The 21,636-nt window shown below is 41.3% G+C and overlaps 1 non-coding gene across 1 annotated transcript; it reads left to right on the forward strand.

Moving 5' to 3' along the window:
- The first annotated feature begins 19,494 nt into the window (after positions 1–19,494).
- Positions 19,495–19,602, forward strand: LOC112793318 (small nucleolar RNA R71). Its single transcript, XR_003198016.1, has one exon. It is a non-coding gene; the product is annotated as a small nucleolar RNA R71 (small nucleolar RNA).
- Positions 19,603–21,636: the final 2,034 nt, after the last annotated feature.

A 21,636-nucleotide genomic window follows, 5' to 3' on the forward strand; every position in this document is an offset into this window, starting at 1 on the left:
AGGATAGCCAAACCACTATCCAAAATCCCTCTGAGGATAGTAAGAGCCCAGAGAGGAATACTATTGGCGTTCAAACGCCAGAAAAGGGGGGAAAGCTGGCATTAAACGCCCATTCCCTGCCCAGTTCTGGCGTTCAAACGCCAGAAAAGGGGGAAAAGTTGGCATTAAACGCCCATTTTCCACCCAATCCTGGTGTTCAAACGCCAAAGGGGAACCAGACACCTGAGAGTGCTGATAGTAACCCCTCTAAAAAGGCTTCTCCAACCACCTCTGTAAGGAATAAACCTGCAGCAACTAAGGTTGAAGAATATAAAGCCAGGATGCCTTATCCTCAGAAACTCCGCCAAGCGGAACAGGATAAGCAATTTGCCCGCTTTGCAGACTATCTAAGGACTCTTGAAATCAAGATTCCGTTTGCAGAGGCACTTGAGCAAATACCTTCTTATGCTAAGTTCATGAAAGAGATCTTAAGTCATAAGAAGGATTGGAGAGAAACTGAAAAAGTGTTTCTCACTGAAGAATGCAGTGCAGTCATTCTGAAAAGCTTACCAGAAAAGCTTCAAGATCCAGGAAGCTTTATGATACCATGCACATTAGAAGGTGCTTGCACCAAGACAGCCCTGTGTGACCTTGGAGCAAGCATCAATCTAATACCTGCATCCACTATCAGAAAGCTTGGGTTGACTGAAGAAGTCAAACCAACCCGGATATGCCTCCAACTTGCTGATGGCTCCATTAAATATCCATCAGGCATAATTGAGGACATGATTGTCAAGGTTGGGCCATTTGCCTTTCCAACTGACTTTGTAGTGTTGGAAATGGAGGAGCACAAGAGTGCAACTCTTATTCTAGGAAGACCTTTCCTAGCAACTGGACGAACTCTCATTGATGTACAAAAAGGGGAAATAACCCTGAAAGTCAATGAGGATGAGTTCAAGTTGAATGTTGTCAAAGGTATGCAGCATCCAGACACATTAAATGACTGCATGAGCACTGATATTATTGACTCTTTGGTGGAGGAGGTCAATATGACTGAAAGTCTTGAATCAGAGCTAGATGACATCTTTAAAGATGTTCAGCCTGATCTGGAGGAACTAAAGGAAATAAAAGAAATTCTGAAAATTCCTCAGGAAGAAGATAAGCCTCCTAAACCATAGCTCAAGCCACTACCACCATCCCTGAAATATGCATTTCTGGGAGAAGGTGACACTTTTTCAGTGATCATAAGCTCTGCTCTAAATCCACAGGAATAGAAAGCACTAATTCAAGTGCTAAGGACACACAAGACAGCTCTTGGGTGGTCCATAAGTGATCTTAAGGGCATTAGCCTAGCAAGATGCATGCACAAGATCCTATTGGAGGATGACGCTAAACCAGTGGTTCAACCACAAAGGCGGCTAAATCCAGCCATGAAGGAGGTGGTGCAGAAAGAGGTCACTAAGTTACTAGAGGCTGGGATTATTTATCCTATTTCTGATAGCCCCTGGGTGAGCCCTGTCCACGTTGTCCCTAAGAAGGGAGGCATGACAGTGGTTCGTAATGAAAAGAATGAACTAGTTCCTACAAGAACAGTTACAGGGTGGCGCATGTGTATTGACTACAGAAGGCTCAATACAGTCACCAGAAAGGATCATTTTCCTTTACCATTCATAGACCAGATGCTAGAGAGACTAGCAGGTCATGAATACTACTGCTTTTTGGACGACTACTCAGGTTACAACCAAATTGCAGTAGATCCTCAGGACCAAGAGAAAACAACATTTACATGTCCTTCTGGAGTATTTGCCTATAGAAGGATGCCTTTTGGTCTGTGCAATGCACCTGCAACCTTTCAGAGGTGCATGCTCTCTATCTTCTCAGATATGGTAGAGAAATTTCTGGAAGTCTTCATGGATGACTTTTCAGTATTTGGAGACTCATTCAGCTCCTGCCTTAACCATCTAGCACTTGTTCTGAAAAGATGCCAAGAGACCAACCTAGTTTTAAATTGGGAAAAATGTCACTTTATGGTGACTGAAGGAATTGTCCTTGGGCATAAAATTTCAAACAAAGGAATAGAGGTGGATCAAGCTAAAGTTGAAGTAATTGAAAAATTACCACCACCTACCAATGTTAAGGCAATCAGAAGCTTTCTGGGGCATGCAGGATTCTACAGAAGGTTTATAAAGGATTTTTCAAAAATTGCCAAACCTCTGAGTAATCTGCTAGCTGTTGACACTCCATTTATTTTTGATAATGAGTGTCTGCAGGCATTTGAAACTCTGAAAGCTAAGCTGGTCACAGAACCAGTCATCTCTGCACCAGACTGGACATTACCATTTGAACTAATGTGTGATGCCAGTGACCATGCCATTGGTGCAGTACTGGGACAAAGGCATGGTAAGCTTCTGCACGTCATTTATTATGGCAGCCGTATTCTAAATGATGCACAGAAGAACTACACAACCACAGAAAAGGAGTTACTTGAAGTGGTTTATGCCATTGACAAGTTCAGATCTTATTTAGTAGGATCAAAAGTGATTGTGTACACTGACCATGCTGCTCTTAAATATCTACTCACAAAGCAGGATTTAAAACCCAGGCTCATAAGATGGGTGTTGCTTCTGCAAGAGTTTGATATAGAAATAAGAGACAGAAAAGGGACAGAGAATCAAGTGGCTGATCACCTGTCCCGAATAGAACCAGTAGCAGGAGCATCCCTCCCTCCTACTGAGATCTCTGAAACCTTTCCAGATGAGCAATTATTTGCTATTCAGGAAGCTCCGTGGCTTGCAGACAGTGCAAACTATAAGACTCAAGGTTCTCCTTCTGTAACCATGGAGAGGAAGCATGAAGAGCTTCTCTCAAAATAGAGTCAAACAGAGCCCCCACAGTCAAACTCTAAGTTTGGTGTTGGGAGGCCACCACCAACTTCTAAGTTTGGTGTTGAACCCCCACATTCAAACTCTAAGTTTGGTGTTGGGAGGTTCCAACATTGCTCTGAACATCTGTGAGGCTCCATGAGAGCCCACTGTCAAGCTACTGACATTAAAGAAGCGCTTGTTGGGAGGTAACCCAATGTTATATTTATTATTTTCCTTTGTTATTTTATGTTTTCTATAGGTTGATGATCATGGGAAGTCACAAATTCAATTGAAAAAGCAAAAACAGAATGAAAAACAGAAAGAAAAACAGCACACCCTAGAGGAAAACCTTGCTGCCGTTTAAACGCCAGTAAGGGCAGCAAATGGGCGTTTAACGCCCAGTCTGGCACCATTCTGGGCATTTAACGCCAGAAAGGGGCACCAGACTGGCGTTAAACGCCAGGAATGGGCACCAGCCCGGCGTTTAACGCCAGGATTGACAGAAGGAGCATTTTTGCTCGCCACTTGGTGCAGGGATGAATTATCCTTGACACCTCAGGATCTGTGGACCCCACAGGATCCCCACCTACCCCACCACTCTCTCTCTCCTTTCTTCTTTTGCTCGAGGACGAGCAAACATTCTAAGTTTGGTGTGGTAAAAGCATTGCTTTTTGTTTCTCCATAACCATTTATGGCACCTAAGGCCGGAGAAACCTCTAGAAAGAGGAAAGGAAAGGCAAAAGCTTCCACCTCCGAGTCATAGGAGATGGAGAGATTCATCTCAAGGGATGCACTTTCCTCCACAAAACTATTGGGAGCAAATCAACACCTCCCTAGGAGAATTGAGTTCCAACATGGGACAACTAAGGGTGGAGCATCAAGAACATTCCATTCTCCTCCATGAAATTAGAGAAGATCAAAGAATCATGAGAGAGGAGCAACAAAGACAAGGAAGAGACATTGAGGAGCTCAAGCACTACATGTTAAAATCAAGAGGAAGAACAAGATGCCATCACTAAGGTGGACCCGTTCATTAATCTCCTTGTTCTTTATTTTCCTGTTTTTTGAATTTTTATGCTTATGTTTATCCATGTTTGTGTCTTATGATCACTAGTGTCTTAGTGTCTATGCCTTAAAGTTATGAATCTCCTATGAATCCATCACCTTTCTTAAAAAAAATATTCTTAATTGAAAAAGAGAAGAATTGCATGAATTTCAGATTTTATAACAGATTAATTATTTTGATGTGGTGGCAATACTTTTGTTTTCTGAATGTATGCTTGAACAGTGGATATGTCTTTTGAATTTGTTATTCATGAATGCTAAAATTGTTGGCTCTTGAAAGAATGATGAAAAAGGAGACATGTTACTGAGGATCTGAAAAATCATAAAAATGATTCCTTGAAGCAAGAAAAAGCAGTGAATTCAAAAAAAAAAAAAAACAACAACAAAAAAAACAAGGGGAAAAAAAAGAAAAAGAAAGAAAAAAGAAAGAAATAAAGTTGTGATCCAAGGCAAAAAGAGTGTGCTTAAGAACCCTGGACACCTCTAATTGGGGACTCTAGCAAAGCTGAGTCACAATCTGAAAAGGTTCACCCAATTATGTGTCTGTGGCATGTATGTATCCGGTGGTAATACTGGAAGACAGAGTGCTTTGGGCCACGGCCAAGACTCATAAAGTAGCTGTGTTCAAGAATTATCATACTTAAATAGGAGAATCAATAACACTATCTGGATTCTGAGTTCCTATAGAAGCCAATCATTCTGAATTTCAAAGGATAAAGTGAGATGCCAAAACTATTCAGAGGCAAAAAGCTAAAAGCCCCGCTCATCTAATTAATACTGATCTTCATAGATGTTTTTGGAATTCATTACATATTCTCTTCTTTTTATCCTATTTTGATTTTCAGTTGCTTGGGCAGAAGCAACAATTTAAGTTTGGTGTTGTGATGAGCGGATAATTTATACGCTTTTTGGCATTATTTTCAATATGTTTTTAGTATATTTTAGTTAGTTTTTAGTATATTTTTATTAGTTTTTAGTTAAAATTCACTTTTCTGAACTTTACTATGAGTTTGTGTGTTTTTCTGTGATTTCAGGTATTTTCTGGCTGAAATTGAGGGACCTGAGCAAAAATCTGATTTAGAGACTGAAAAGGACTGCAAATGCTGTTGGATTCTGACCTCCCTGCACTCGAAGTAGATTTTCTGGAGCTACAGAAGCTTAATTGGCGCGCTCTCAACGGCGTTGGAAATTAGACATCCTGGGCTTTCCAGCAATGTATAATAGTCTATACTTTACCCGAGATTTGATGGCCCAAACCGGCGTTGCAAATCAGCTTCAGAATTCCCAGCGTTTAGCGCTGGAACTGGCATAAAAATTGGAGTTAAACGCCCAAACTGGCATAAAAGCTGGCGTTTAACTCCAGGAAGAGTCTCTACACGAAAATGCTTCAATGCTCAGCCCAAGCACACACCAAGTGGGCCCGGAAGTGGATTTTTCTGTCATTTACTCATTTCTGTAAACCCTGGATCGTTAGTTCACTATTAATAGGATCTTTTGACATTGTATCTGTACCTCATGACACTTTACACGTTTCTCATTGTATCTTCTACAGCATGAGTCTCTAAACCCCATGGTTGGGGGTGAGGAGCTCTGCTGTGTCTTGATGGATTAATGCAATTACTACTGTTTCTTATTCAATCATGCTTGCTTCCATTCTAAGATATCACTTGTTCTTAACCCGGATGAATGTGATGATCCGTGACACTCATCATATTCTCAACTATGAACGCGTGCCTGACAACCACCTCCGTTCTACCTTAGATTGAGTAGATATCTCTTGGATTCCTTAATCAGAATCTTCGTGGTATAAGCTAGAATTGATGGCGGCATTCAAGAGAATTCGGAAGGTCTAAACCTTGTCTGTGGTATTCTGAGTAGGATTCAATGATTGAATGACTGTGACGTGCTTCAAACTCGCGATTGTGGGGCGTTAGTGACAGACGCAAAAGAATCACTGGATTCTATTCCGACATGATCGAGAACCGACAGCTGGATAGCCGTGCCGTGATAGGGTGCGTTGAACATTTCCACTGAGAGGATGGGAGGTAGCCATTGACAACAGTGAAACCCTACATACAGCTTGCCATGGAAGGAGCCTTGCGTGTTTGAAGAAGAAGACAGTAGGAAAGCAGAGGTTCAGAAGACAGAGCATCTCCAAAACCTCAACCTATTCTCCCTCACTGCAATTCAAGTACCTGTTTTATGTTCTTTTGCTTTTTACAATCAATCCTTATAATTTTTGATATCCTGACTAAGAGTTACAAGATAACCATAGCTTGCTTCAAGCCGACAATCTCTGTGGGATCGACCCTTACTCACATAAGGTATTACTTGGACGACCCAGTGCACTTGCTGGTTAGTTGTGCGAGATTGCAAGAGTGTGATTGCAATTTCGTGCACCAACCATCATTCATACTACTATATGTACTAAATTTTAATTTTTAGAGGTCGTAATACATTGCCATCTCTAAATTATGACTTAAGCATAAGACTCTGTATGGCAAGGTGTTACATTATGGTATCAGAGCAGTTCATTCCTGTAGAGCCTGAGGGACGGACTGACTATGCTTCTATGCATTATCTATATGTGTGTTATGTGCTATTAGTATATCTACTTGATATAATTGGCATAAACGTTCATGAGCATGCATTTGGGACTTTGAAGCACTAAACTTCCGATATTGAGACTGATCAACTTAATATCGATTGTTTGGTGTGTATAGGAACCAGGTGCCGCCTCGTGGATGCGATAGAGGTCATGGGAGAGGTCGTAGTAACCCTCAGGGGCCGGGAGCCAATCCAAATAACCTGGTAGACTTTATGGCGGCATTGGAGAACATGGCTACTGCTATGCAGGCCACAGCCCAGGCTCTTGGTCAATAGATGAACAACCATGGTAATGACAAAAATGGAGCTCAAGGCATGATGACGCTGGCAAACTTTTTGAAGGTTAATCCACCTAAGTTCAAGGGAACTACTAGCCCGACTAAAGCTGATACCTGGTTTCAAGCTATGGAGCGAGCACTGCAAGCGCAGGTGGTCCCTGAGGGGCAACGTGTTGAGTTTGCTACCTATTTGCTCACTGGTGAAGCATCACATTGGTGGCAGGGAATCCGACGTCTCCTACAACTGGGTGATGACTATATCACTTGGGATGTCTTTCGGGAGGAGTTCTATAAGAAGTACTTTCCAACTTCTGCTAGGACGGCCAAGGAGCTTGAGTTGCTGTAGCTGAAGCAGGGTACTATGTCCGTATCTGAGTATACTGACAAGTTTGAGGAGCTTTTCAGGTTCTCCCGTATGTGTAAGGGGACTCCGGGAGGCTATGAGGAATGGAAGTGCATTAAGTTTGAAGGAGGGCTCCGAAGCGATATGTTCAGCTCAGTGGGACCCATGGAGATTAGAACCTTCTCCGAGTTGGTGAACAAGTGTAGAGTTGCTGAAGAGTGTGTGAAGAAGGCAGCCACTGAGAGGGGAAGTCACAAGGTATCATTTCCACATAATCGAGGGAAGAATTTTGCACCTATAGGTCCGCCTTTCAAGTGGGGAGCTTCTTTCAAGAGAGCCAACAACAACAACAACTCCCAAGGGAGGCGATTTGGAAAGCAACCTCAGAATGAGCAAGCATGTGTTGAGTGCGTAAGTCACCATCCAAGAACCCCGTGCAAGTCCGGATGGGGCTTGTGCTACAATTGTGGAAAGGCAGGGCATAACGCCGCTAACTGTCCAGAGAAGCAGAAGCAAGGTGCAGGAAAAGCACAGCAGACTGGTCGGGTGTTCACCACCTCAGCTATAGGCGCTGATGGATCTGAGACACTTATCCGAGGTAACTGTGAAATGGCTGGTCAAACTTTAAATGCTTTATTTGATTCCGGAGCAACACATTCATTTATTATATTCGATAAGGCTAGTGAGCTAGGCTTGAAGATTGTAGTTTTAGGTTATGACCTAAAGGTATACAATGCCACCCATGAAGCCATGGTAACTAGGCTAGGATGCCCGCAAGTTTCATTTAGATTCATGCAGCGTGACTTTGTCCATAATTTAATCTGTTTGTCGATGATCGGTCTTGATCTTATCTTGGGACTAGACTGGTTATCTGAGAACCATGTCCTACTCGACTGTTCTTCAAAATTGGTGATTTTTATGCCTGAAGATACAGAAGTACCGATTGTATTGAATAGTTACTACCTGAATTCAATGATGGTGAATTGTTCGGGAACCAAATGTCAGGGTATCTTGTTGTTGACCGCGGGTGTTTTGGGTGATGATCAAAGGTTGGAGTAAATTCCGGTGGTGTGTAAGTTTTCGGAAGTGTTTCCCAACGACATTGATGAATTTCCACCCAACCGAGAGGTTGAGTTTGCTATTGAATTGGTGCCTGGAGCAGGGACAATCTTGAGTGCTCCTTATAGGATGTCACCGATAAAGATGGCCGAGCTAAAGTCTCAGTTAGAGGACTTGTTGGGTAAGAACTTTATCCGACCAAGTGTTTTCCTGTGGGGTGCTCCAGTATTACTGGTAAAGATGAAAGACGGGAGTATGCATCTCTGTGTGGATTACAGGCAGCTGAATAAGATTATAATAAAGAATAAGTACCCGTTGCCAAGAATTGATGATCTCATAGATCAGTTACAAGGAGCTGGGATTTTTTCCAAGATCGATTTGCGATCCGGTTATCACCAGATAAGGGTGAGGGGAGAGGATATCCCTAAGACCACTTTCAGGACTCGTTATGGTCATTATGAGTACACTGTAATGTCTTTTGGATTGACAAATTCTCATGCATTGTTTATGGACTATATGAACAGAGTTTTCTGTCCGTTTCTAAATAAATTCGTTGTTGTCTTCATCGATGACATACTGATTTATTCCAAGACTGAAGAAGAGCATGCGGAACACTTGAGGACTGTGTTGTAGATACTAAAGGAGAAGAAACTCTATGGGAAACTGTCTAAGTGTGAGTTTTGGAAGAGTGAGGTGAAGTTTCTAGGTCACGTGGTGAGTAAGAAAGGGATAGTTGTAGACCCATCTAAGGTGGAGGCGGTAATAGATTGGAAGTGAACAACCTTAGTAACAGAGATAAGAAGTTTTCTGGGCTTAGCTGGCTATTACAGAAGGTTTATCAAGGGCTTTTCACAAATAGCTTTGCCATTGACAAAGTTAACCCGCAAGGACGCACCATTCATTTGGACTCCTGAGTGCGAAGAGAGCTTCCAGGCGTTGAAACAAAAGTTGACCACCGCACCTGTGTTGGTGTTACCTGAGCCAAATGAGTCATTCGAGGTGTACTGTAATGCCTCACTGAAGGGTCTAGGGTGCATGCTGATGCAGCATCGTAATGTGGTGGCGTATGCCTCACGGCAGTTGAGACCTCATGAAGTTAATTATCCTACACGCGATTTGGAACTTGCTGCAGTTATGTTTGCGCTAAAGGTGTGGAGGCATTACCTCTATAGGGTTAAGTTCCAAGTTTTCTCTTTGATCAGAAAGAGCTCAATATGCGACAAAGGAGGTGGATGGAATTATTGAAGGACTACGACTTTGAGTTGAATTACCATCTGGGAAAGGCGAATGTAATGGCAGATGCGCTAAGTCGGAAGTCGTTGTATGCTACTTGGATGATGCTCCGGGAAGAGGAGTTACTCAAGGAATTTAAGAGTCTGAAAATCGGTGTTCAAGAAGTGTCTGAAACTCTGTGTTTGAGTCGATTACAGATCTCCAGTGATTTCAAATCCGAACTCCTAAAGGCTCATGAAAATGATGAAGCGTTATGGAAGGTGTTACTGGCTATTGAGCAAGGGAAACAGTGGAGAGTGTCGGAGGATCAAGATGGGTTATGGAGATTCAAGGGTAGGATCATTGTGCCAGATGTTGGCACTTTGCGGCAAGATATCTTAAAGGAAGCACACAAAAGTGGATTCTCCATTCACTCGGGCAGTACTAAGATGTACCATGATCTAAAGGCGATGTTTTGGTGGCCGGGTATGAAGAATGATGTGACGGAATATGTTTCGAAGTGTTTAACTTGTCAGAAGGTGAAGATCGAACACCAAAGACCCGCCGGGACGTTGCAACCTTTAGAGGTTCCACAATAGAAGTGGAAAAGCATTGTGATGGACTTTGTGTCGGGATTGCCTAAGACTAGGGCCGGTTTTGATGCTGTCTAGGTGATCGTGGACCGACTGACGAAGTCAGCTCACTTTTTACCCATTCGGATGACTTACACCCTTGAGGAGATAGCACGGTTATACATAAAGGAGATTGTGAGACTTCATGGTGTACCTGCTACTATAATCTCTGATAGAGATCCTCGTTTCACTTCGAGGTTTTGGGGTGCATTTCAGAAAGCTTTTGGAACCCGATTAAGCTTGAGTACAGCTTACCATCCTCAAACAGATGGTCAATCTAAGAGGACGATCCAAACCTTGGAAGATATGTTGAGGGCTTGTGTTCTGGATCAGTCGGCGAGCTGGGATCAATATATGCCGCTAGTGGAGTTTGCATACAATAATAGTTACCATGCGAGCATCGGAATGACGCCGTATGAGGCTTTGTATGGGAGGAAATGTCAATCTCCGCTATGCTGGTATGAAGCTGGAGAGAAAGGCTTGTTGGGACCGGAAATGATAGCTGAGACCACTGAACAAGTCAAGAAGATCCGAGATAGGATGCTTACTGCTCAGAGTCGTCAGAAGAGTTACACCGATCAGAGGCAGAAGCCCTTGGAATTTGACGAAGGAGACCATGTTTTCCTTAAGGTTACTCCAACCACAGGAGTAGGTAGGGCAATTAAAGCAAAGAAGCTGAATTCTCGGTACATCGGATGGCTCTACCACCTCACCTTTCGAACCTGCATGACGTATTTCACGTGTCGCAGCTTCGAAAGTATACCCCTGATGCTAACCATGTGTTAGAACCTGAGTCGGTTCAGTTGAAAGAGGATCTGACGCTTCCAGTGGCTCCGGTCAGAATTGACAATACGAGTATCAAATAATTGCTTGGAAAAGAGGTTTCGTTAGTCAAAAAGTGGCATGGAGTCGAGCCGGTGCTGAGGAACACACTTGGGAACTTAAGTCCGAGATGCGAGCTGACTACCCGCATTTATTCTTAGGTAATTGAATTTGAATTTTGTGGGCGAAATTTCCAATTTGGTAGGTAGAATGTAAAATCTGGTTAATTAATGGCTAATTAATCCATAAATGAGAATTTATTCTAGAAACCAAAAATGTGATTTTTATGGCTTAATGTGATAGAGGAGATTGAGACGAGAATTTCGGTACCAATTTTGTGGGATTCGGACTAAGATTGGACCGAACAGGCCAAACTGGGCCAATCGGACCCATATTGGGCCTTGGTCCAACCTAACTAAACCAAAACCTTAATTTTCAGCACTCTCTCTCCTCACTAGCACTAAGAACACGCTGAAAATGGAAGGGAGAGGGGGAAGAACACTCTCTCAAGTTCTTTCTCTCATTTGATCTTCAAACTACCATAACTTTTGATCTAGAGCTCCGATTGTCACACCGTTTGTGGCCACACGTTCACCGCGAAGAGCTCTACAAAACCCATACAATCAATCTTGAGGTAAGCCACAGTTTGTTGCTCGAATTCCAGCCCCTTATTTTCGAGTTTCATAGAGTAATATGTTGAGATTTTGGGCTCTTTGATGTTGTAGGACCCAAATCTCTTGAAGGAGAAGGTTAATCTTGTCTCCTTAGACCTTGGGTATGGTAAGGTTCTCAACCCTAGTATAATTTATTGTTATATGATGTTTGGGTATTGAGATGTTGTAGTTGGATATGATATTTGGAGGTGTTGAGACCTTGAGAGCTTGTGGAAAAGTGAATTGGAAGTGCTCCAGTTGAGCTTGGGAAGTCAACTAAGGTATGATCTCGGTTTCTCATATTTAAAATTTAATGTGGTGGGAAATACTTAGGCTAAAGGCCCTAAGATAGGTATTGAATTGTTGATGTTATTGAATGGTTGAGATATATGATGTGATCATATATGTGATTATGAATATTGATGCCTTGATGGTGTGATATATGAGAAATTGCATGTTGTGATATATGTGTGATGAATGATTGAGGTTGAATTGTGGTGGGACCATGTTGATGGTAAGAATAATATTGATTATGTATATTGATGGTTAATTGGAAATGGTATTATTGGAAATTGGGATAAGGAAGGATGTATAACATGTTAATGTGTTTGTCCTTTAACCATTTGGTTGAAAAGTGTTAAAATGGTTAGATAGTGATTTTGTGAATTATGGTAAGTGTTAATGTGTGAGTTGAGGAGGCTTGATGTTAATTTTGGTATGTTTGGATTGATTTTAAAAAGGGATGAAATTGGCATGTTTTGGTTGATTTTGAAAAGGGTTGAAAATGGCTTGTTTTGAAAATGGCACTTGTGGTTTTGTATGAAAACATTATTTTTGGGCATATTTTATGGGACATAACTTGGACTCCGAATCCCCGTTTTGTGTCAAATTTATTTAGAAATGAAATTGTATCCGGGATGTTCATGCCGTTCAAAGAACGGGCAAAAAATGTTTTAAAATGAAGAAGTTATGTCCGTTGGAAAATTGGGGGTTTAATTTGTGGATTCTGCAACTTTTAACTTAGAAAAATTTTAAGTAGAATACCCACCCACGCGTAGGCGTGCCTGACGCGTGCGCGTCATTTTTCAGAAAGGCACCATCCACGCGTGCGCGTGGTGCAGGCGTGCGCATCGATGCGCTGCACCAAATGCCCAGCCATTTTCCCGAGAGTTGTGCCAGAGTTGTGCTAGTTTAGTGCTTGGGACACAAACGCACTCACGCGTAGGTGTGGCTGACGCGTACGCATCATTTGACTGTTGTTCCATCCACGCACGTGCAGAATGCGTACGCGTGGCCCTGTTTTCATCTCAAAGTTGATTTTTGAGTTTTAAAAGCCAAATTTCATAATTCTAAGCCTCCGATCTCACCACCTATGTCTTAAATCATTATGATATGGCTAACAATGAGAAGAAGAGCTAGGGGATGTGGTAACTTGCGAGTGAAGCAAGGGAAAATGAATGATCAATGAGGATCAAAGATGACTATATGAGATGTGGAGGATGGCGATGGAAGTACTGTATGTGCCATGAGCCTAAGGGCTGCAATTGTTATGAATTGGCTGGTTATGGATTTAATCGTGAGCCGGATGAATGGATTATGGCCGTGTTACGGCGGTGCCATTATTGATTATGGCCGTGTATAAATGCATATATGCTATTGAATGAAATGTGAATGTTGCACTTCCACTATCTGAGACACGAGTTTTCCTGGAAGAAAGTAGTGGCAAGCCATCACGTGCTCCAGGTGGAGACTCGAGACTCTGTTGACCCTATGTCATAAGGGTGGCCGGGCACTGTGAAAGCCCCGGATGAGCTCGCCCCCGTGAATATACACCATTGATGGTGTTGGATATGGATCATGATTATGATCTCGATTATGTTGAGTATAACTCGATTTGGGGATGTGATGCATGGAAACTTGTCTCTCAACAAATTTTCCTTCGGCAAGTATACCGAATTATCTTCAAGTAAAACTTACTATAGAGTGAGGTCGAATCCCACAAGGATTGATTGGTCAAGCAACTTTAGTTAGAAGAATATGCTAGTTGAGCTAAACAGAATTTAGATTGAGATGCAGAAATTTAAATGACTAGAAAGTAAATAGCAGAAATTAAAGTGCAGAATCTTAAATGGGAAATTGGGGTAATACTTATAAAAGTAAATGGCAGAAATTAAAGAGAATGGGTAAGATCAGAAATGGGGAGATCATTGGGTTTAGGAGATGTTGCGATTCTCTGGATCAAGTTCATTTTCATCTCTTCCTCAATCAATGCATTCATTGATCTCCTTGGCAATCTTAAGTGATTGAATCCCAATTCCTTGGTAATCCAATCTCTCAAATCTTGATCAATAGCCAATTCCTTGGTCAATTGCTCATGAGAAGAGATGACGTATGGTCACTGATTATACCACATACATTTCCCAATTCAAGTATTGGTAGGATTATAGTCACATATCCATCCCAACCCAAATTGGTCCAGCATGAGAAAGCAATTCTAGCATGATCTCTTCATTCCTCTTCCAAGGTTCCGAAGAGATCCAATTATGGAGAGTTTCTTTTCCAAGATAACTAACCAATTGAATTAAGATTGAAAGCTTTCTAGTAAAATCAAGAGAAAAGATAGAAGAAAAAGAATGAAAACTAATATTGATCTATCAAATTACAACAGAGCTCTCTAACCCAATGAAAAGGGTTTAGTTGTTCATAGTTCTAGGAATAAAAAATGGCAGAAAAGAAGAATCCATGCTAGAAGTACAGAAAAGTAAATATGCAGAGAGTAGTTCTCCCAGGTCCAAAAGTCTCTAGCTAGTTCAAAACTACTCCTATATATACTACTCTTCATGATCTTCTAGTGAGTTCTTCAAGTCTTGGATATGGGCTTTGGACCTTGAGTTGAAGCAATTCTCATCTTTAGTGGGCCCATCTTGCAGAGAAATATGAATTTAGGCTCGGGCACTTAGTGAGATTAATCGTGGAATACATTTCTGGGTGCGAGAACGTTAGTGGCATTCACCTTTTCCACTAACGATCCACCCTTATATGCCTACGTTATTCTCAACGTTAGAAGTCTTAACGTGACTTCTAACGTTCCTTCTCAATTCTTGGCCAACGTTAATGGGACTCACTTTTCCCATTAACGTTGGCTTGTGCCCCTTTTCGCAAACGTTAATGGGAATCACTTTTCCCATTAACGTTGCTTGCCTTTTGCCCCCTACATTAGGTCTCACGTTAGCTTAGCTAACGTAGCTCTTAACGTGGGCACCTATCACCTTCGAGAGCGTTAGTGACACTCACCTTTGTCACTAACGCTCTAATTGCCTTAAGCCCCTACGTTAGAACCCACGTTAACTAAGTTAACGTGGCTCTTAACGTAGTAATGAAGCCATCTTCCAACGTTAGTGACAAAAGTGAGTGTCACTAACGTTGGTTCTTTGAACCCCACTCCACGTTAACTTTCACGTTAATAATCTTAACGTGAGAGTTAACGTAGGCAATGCAAATGATCCAACGTTAGTGACAAAAGTGAGTGTCACTAACGTTGGCATTATTGATCCTCGTCCACGTTAGAGTTCACGTTAACTTAGTTAACGTGACTCTTAACGTGGGGCATTGCCTAGTTTCCCAACGTTAGTGGTGTTCACTTTTACAACTAACGTTGAGGAGATACGTTATTGGAGTTCACGTTTCTCATTAACGTGGAGTCCTCTTTTTCTTCTACGTTAAGAACTAACGTGGTACTTAACGTAGGCTATGAATGGCTTCGCAGGCGTTATTAGTGATCACTTTTCTCATTAACTTTGTAAGCCAATTGCCATCCCACGTTAGTAGTCACGTTAACTAAGTTAACGTGAATGCTAACGTGATTCTTCCATGCTTCATTTGTCCTGAAATCAAGCGATTAAAGTGCATCAAAGCTCTCTCCAAAATCATGAGATTTTGCATCATTAAAATATCATGTAATTCTGGCAAAAAAATCTCATGAAATCATGCAAAATTCACAATAGTTGCTTGAATGAAGGTGTAAGTGTATTTTCACCCAAAACTTGCCTTGTTTACTAGGAAAATGCATGAAAATACCCTAAAATAGTAAAGAAAAGGTTAGTGAAACTGGCCTAAATGCCCTGGCATCACAACACCAAACTTAAAGCTTGCTTGTCCCTAAGCAAGTACTGAAGCATAAGAAAAATGAAATAAAAGAACAAGAAGATAATATGGAAATAGCATTCATGGTTCATGGAGTTTCATGCATAGCAACTTAGGTTCTTTCCTTTTAGGTTTCAAGCCTTTATCAAATCCCTAGTCACTCTCTTGATTGCATCCCTTGAGGCTTCTTTCTTATTGATCCTTCTTTTTTTTTCTTTTCAAAGTTTATTTTTCTTTTTGCTAGGTGTTTTGTAAGAGGGCGACTTTTTATGATAAGTTTTCAGCCAACACTCCCAAACCAGTTGGTTTTAAGGTGCTAGGTGTTAAGACACCCCTAAGGACTTACTCCCTCAAGTCTCTTTCCCTCATACATACACACCACAGGCACATGGTTTGTTATTCTTTCTTTCTTGAGACCTTGGTGTCCAGCACCTCTTTGGGTTACTAAGTGCTCTATAACAAGGGTTACTCTTGATAGTGGACTTTCAGCTGATAATCCCAGATTAGTTAATCTAAGTTACCAAGTGATAAGGCACCCCTAAGAGCTTATTCATCCAAGTATATCCCTTGTACATAAACACCACAGACACATGCCTAAGTTTCAAAACCCTTGGTGCCTAGCATTGTTCCTTTTTGTGTTCCCTTTCTTATTTTCACTTGTATTACTCTTTTTTCTTTTCTTGTTGGGATCTTATTATTTAGCTAGCCTCAAGAAATGTGTCTCAAACTTATGACTTAGGATGGATAGTTGCTTTCTTTCCTTTCTTGGTGAACCAACTTAGCTTACTAATCATCCTACCACAAACACTTAGAATGCACTTCACAAAATGACTCCATTCTTGTTCTTTCCATAACATTTTCTTTTTGATTAACTTAAAGAGACAAGCATACAAGTAAGAAAGGTGAAAGTGAACATTCAAGACATTAGGCTCAATAACATAGACTTAAACAAGGAGAATTGAAGACAGAATTGAAAAGGTTCCAACTAACGAGCAACTATTAATCAAAGGTGCATTTGGACTTCCAATTTTAACATTCTCAGCATATGGAATTAAGTAACAATACAACCTTCGAGTGATGGTTTCTAGTTGTCCTCCTCTTTGTCATTATCCATAGTCTTTGCTACTTTACCTCCTTGGATGAAGATGCCCCATTTCCTCATAAGGTTCCTGCAAAGTTATTGAAAGTTGCTTTTTTCCGAAGCACTTGAGAAATAGTTAGCTTGCATGTATGCTTGTGAACTTCTGAACTGGATTTGGTGTGTGAACACCAAACTTAGTTCCTTGCCCAGTACAAAAGTTTGCATACATGCAGAGAACCTTATATCATGTTGTTAACAAGACAATTCTTAACTGGAAACTAAACTACAGCTAAGTGATTCCCTTGATTGGTTGGAGCTAGCAATGTGTTTTTGGGGGTGTAGTGTGATTCTAACTAATATCCTTGGTGGGACACCAAACTTAGAATTACACTTTCACTCTTGGATTGTTTTGGTGTGGAACACCAAACTTAGCTCCTCGCAATATAGGGGAAACAACTTGTGATCTTTATTGAAGTGAAGATGAAAAGGAAACTACCTCAGGTTGGGTTGCCTCCCAACAGAGCGCTCTTTTAGTGTCGCTAGCTCGACGATTCCTCCATTACTTGAGATGATACTTTACTCTGGGGTTTTCCCCCATGTTGCCCATATAATGCTTTAACCTTTGTCCGTTCACAGTGAAAGTCCTCTCTGAACTTTCATCCATGATTTCTATGTGTCCATATGGCGAGACTTTTGTGACAAGAAAAGGTCCGGCCACCTTGATTTGAGTTTTCCTGGGAACAGTCTCAATTTGGAATTGTAGAGGAGTACTTGTTGCCCCTTTTCGAAACTCCTGGGTGCAATATGCAGGTCATGTCTTCTCTTTGCTTTTTCTTTATAAATCTTGGCATTCTCATAGGCTTGTGATCTAAATTCCTCCATCTCTTGCAGCTGCAAGACCCTCTTTGCACCAGCAGTAATGCTGTCAAAATTTAGTATCTTGAGAGCCTAAAGAGCTTTGTGTTCTAGCTCCAGCGGTAAATGACAGGCTTTCCCATACACCAGTTGATATGGGGACATTCCAATTGGTGTTTTGAATGCTGTTCGGTATGCCCAAAGAGCATCATCTAGCTTCTTCGCCCAATCCTTTCTTGATGCACCCACAGTCTTTTCCAAAATTCTTTCTAGCTCTCGGTTGGATATCTCAGTTTGCCCACTTGTTTGGGGATGGTAAGGTGTGGCAACCTTATGTTTTACCCCATATCGTAGGAGGAGAGCTTCTAGTGGTCTGTTACAAAAATGACTCCCTCCATCACTGATAAGTGCTCGAGGGACTCCAAAACGGCTAAAGATATTCTTCCTGAGGAAGTTCATGACCATCTTGTTATCATTCGTTGGAGTGGCAATAGCCTCTACCCACTTGGAAACATAATCCACTGCTACCAAGATGTACTTGTTTGAATATGAGGTTGGGAATGGTCCCATGAAATCGATTCCGCACACATCAAACAGTTCCAGTTCCAAGATGAAATTTTGTGGCATCTCATTTCCTTTGGGCAAGTTTCCAGATCTTTGGCATTCATTACAGCTCTTTACTAGTTCTTTAGCATCCTTGAAAAGGGTGGGCCAAAAGAATCCGCTTTGTAACACCTTTGCTGCAGTTCTATCCCCTCCAAAATGGCCTCCATAGCATGAGCCGTGGCAATTCCATAGGACCTCTCGTCCTTCTTCTTCCGAGACACATCTTCTAAGGATTCCATCTGAACATTTCTTGAAGAGATATGGCTCATCCCAGACAAAATATTTTGCATCATTTATGAGCTTTCTTTTTTTATGTTTATTGATCCCTAGAGGTAGAGCCCCGGTTGCCTTGAAGTTGGCAATGTCTGCAAACCATGGTGCTTTGTGAATTGTCATCAATTGCTCATTAGGGAAGAGCTCGTTCACACTTGTATCATGTGTTCCACCTTCCTCATGACAGATTCTGGATAAGTGATCTGCTACTTTGTTCTCCACTCATTTCTTGTCTCTGATTTCAATATTGAATTCCTGCAACAATAAGATCCATCTTATTAGTCTTGGTTTTGATTCTTGCTTGGCAAATAAATATTTAAGTGCTGTGTGATCTGTGAAAATAATCACTTTAGCACCAATGAGATATGATCTGAACTTGTCACATGCAAAAACTATTGCTAGCAACTCCTTTTCAGTAGTGGTATAGTTTCTTTGAGCACCATTGAGGACTTTGCTAGCATAGTATATCACATGGACTAAGTTATCTTTCCTCTACCCTAACACGGCCCCAAGTGCAAAATCAGATGCATCACACATCAATTCAAAGGGTAAGTTCCAATCAGGTGGGGAAATGATAGGAGCAGAGGACAATTTCTTTTTCAAGTTTTCAAATGCTAGCATGCATTTCTCATCAAAATTAAATGGTGTATCAGACATTAGGAGATTGCTTAAGGGCTTGGCTATCTTTGAAAAATCTTTAATATACCTTCTATAAAAGCCAGCATGCCCCAAAAAGCTCCTAATTGCCTTGACATCACTGGGTGGAGGTAACTTTTCAATTAGCTCCACCTTAGCTCTGTCTACCTCAATGCCTTGATTAGAAACTTTATGGCCAAGAACTATTCCCTCTGTCACCATGAAGTGACATTTTTCCCAGTCCAAGACTAAGTTGGTTTCTTGACATCTATGGCTTCTTCAACAGTTTTCTTCTTGTTTAAAGAACCTTCTGATGAATGATCTACAGCCTTCTTTGACTCATAGGAAAGACCTTCATAGAAGATGTGAAGTTGAACCCACTCATTAAACATCTCTGGTGGGCATCTCCTTGTCAAGTCTTTGAATCTCTCCCATGCTTCATAAAGTGTCTCACCATCTTGTTGCCTGAAAGTCTGCACCTCAGTTCTTAGCCTATTAATCATTTGAGGGGGATAAAATCTTGCTAAAAACTTGTTCACTACCTCCTCCCAATCTGTCAGGCTTTCTTTTGGGAAGGATTCAAGCCACTTTGTTGCCTTGTCCCTGAGTGAAAAGGGGAACAAGAGCAACCTATAGACATCCGGGTGGACTCCATTTGACTTCACTGTGTCACAAATTCTCAAGAAGGTGGTCAAGTGTTGGTTAGGGTCTTCTTGAGCACCTCCTCCAAATGAGCAATTATTTTACACCAAAGTGATGAGCTGAGGTTTTAGCTCAAAATTGTTGGCATGTATGGTGGGTTTCTGAATGCTGCTTCCACAGTTTCCTAGATTAGGATTGATATAGGATCCTAAGACCCTCATTTCATGCCCAACCCGGTTTGCATGGCCTTCTCTGGCATGATTATGAGCTTCTTCTTCATGATTGTTCTCCAAATTCTCTTCCATGTTGGGTTCAAAATACTCTTCCTCTTCCTCAGCACTAACAATTCTTTTTCCTCTTGCTTCCCTTTTTCATCTCCAAAGGGTTCTCTCAGGTTCTGAATCAAAGGATGTTGAGATTCCTTATCTTCTCCCTGTCATACAACAAACAGAATGCACAACAGGAGATATAGTGAAGACAATTTTTGTTAGAATGATTGTTAGTGTGAGTGATGCAATTTATCAAATAGTTAGTGTGTTAGTGAGCTGAATTATGATAAACTAAGAAAAGAGAACAGAAAATAGAGAGGGTATAGAGGGTGAGGAAGAAATTAAAAACAAACTAAGGTAAATTACTGAATATAGAAAAGAATAACGAAAAATGCTCAATCTAGTGATCTTCTAGCTTAATCATTGTTGATTCAAAATCAATCCCCGGCAACGGCGCCATAAACTTGATGCATGGAAACTTGTCTCTCAACAAATTTTCCTTCGGCAAGTATACCGAATTATCGTCAAGTAAAACTCACTATAGAGTGAGGTCGAATCCCACAAGGATTGATTGGTCAAGCAACTTTAGTTAGAAGAATATGCTAGTTGAGCTAAACAGAATTTAGATTGAGATGCAGAAATTTAAATGACTAGAAAGTAAATAGCAGAAATTAAAGTGCAGAATCTTAAATGGGAAATTGGGGTAATACTTATAAAAGTAAATGGGAGAAATTAAAGAGAATGGGTAAGATCAGAAATGGGGAGATCATTGGGTTTAGGAGATGTCGCAATTCTCCGGATCAAGTTCATTCTCATCTCTTCCTCAATCAATGCATTCATTGATCTCCTTGGCAATCTTAAGTGATTGAATCCCAATTCCTTGGTAATCCAATCTCTCAAATCTTAATCAATAGCCAATTGGTGGACGAAATTGTGATCACTATTCTTTGTACTTGTATGGATTTATTCAATAATTGTCTTTATTTGAATTCACAACTCCGTTCAACTAACCAGCAAGTGTACTGGGTCGTCCAAGTAATAACCTTACGTGAGTAAGGGTCGAATCCACAGAGATTGTTGGTATGAAGCAAGCTATGGTCACCTTGTAAATCTCAGTCAGGCAAATTAAACATTATTTATGGGTTTGAGGATAGGAATAATAAAAAGAAATAAATAATAAAAGGGATAGAACACTTATGCAGATTCATTGGTGGGAATTTCAGATAAGCGGATGGAGATGCTGTAGAGCTCTTGGACGCCTGCTCTCCTACTCCTTCTGCTCAATCCTTCTTACTCCTTTCCATGGCAAGCTTTGTATAGGGGTTCACCATCAACTGTGGCTACTTTCATTCCTCACGGGGAAATAACCTGTGCGGCTGTCACTCGCACAGCTAACCAGTCTGGAGGCATCACCCATGGCTGATGGCTACATCCCATCCTCGCAGTGAAAACTATGCTAACGCACTCTGTCACAGTACGGCTAATCACCGGTTGGTTCCCGCTCCTACTGGAATAGAATCCCTCTTTTGCGTCTGTCACCAACGCCCAGCAGGTTAAAGTTTGAAGCACGTCACGGTCACTCATGATCGGAATCCTACTCGGAACACCACAGACAAG

This window comes from Arachis hypogaea, chromosome 3 (assembly GCF_003086295.3).
Source record: "Arachis hypogaea cultivar Tifrunner chromosome 3, arahy.Tifrunner.gnm2.J5K5, whole genome shotgun sequence".
NCBI lineage: Eukaryota > Viridiplantae > Streptophyta > Magnoliopsida > Fabales > Fabaceae > Arachis > Arachis hypogaea.